We start from the raw sequence: 722 nt of genomic DNA, 5'->3' as shown, positions 1-722 counted from the left end.
CACAAAAACAAACCACAAAACATAAAACATTAAGGTAAACACGTATTGTAATGGTGAGACACTGAGTATCCAAAAATATAGCAATTGTAAAGATATATTACAGCAGTAATTAATTACTACATTTAATTACATTTAAATCAATTAAAACGACACTTTAAGTACGTTAACTTAAGCAGAACATTACTAACTTTAATAAAGCGTAAAAACTGAAATATAAATAATAAAAAAAACATAGTTATTATTAGCAAATGTATTTAAAAGAATAATGATTACCCGAAATCAGTTAAAAACTTGTTAAAATACTAAAAATAATTTAACCTGTTTAACTGAAGCAAAAATAATAATCGAAACGAAGTGAAAGTAACGGAAGCAAGTAAACGTTTAGAAACGCAGCCATTGAAGCGCGAGCAACGGAGCAAACACAAAAGTAAAGTAGAACAGTAACAACAAAAAACAACAACAAATACTTAACAAAATTGAAGTGAGTTTCCCTGTACTAACAAACAATGAATGGACATTACTAATTTGAAAGAAAAAAAAACACAAAAATCTAAACTTAAGTAGTTCAATATGTATTGAGGAAATTATGAAATAAACTAACGCCAAGTAATGCAAAAACACAAACAAATGTAAACTAACAAAAAAGAAAATAAAATTAAACATAAATTAAATAATAAAACACTTGAAGACGAAAGTAAAATACATTTATTATGACTAGTTAC

The sequence above is a fragment of the Bactrocera latifrons genome, unplaced genomic scaffold, assembly GCF_001853355.1.
Source record: "Bactrocera latifrons isolate USDA-ARS-PBARC rearing strain unplaced genomic scaffold, ASM185335v1 scaffold_314, whole genome shotgun sequence".
Lineage (NCBI taxonomy): Eukaryota > Metazoa > Arthropoda > Insecta > Diptera > Tephritidae > Bactrocera > Bactrocera latifrons.
This window is presented reverse-complemented; position numbering follows the sequence as displayed.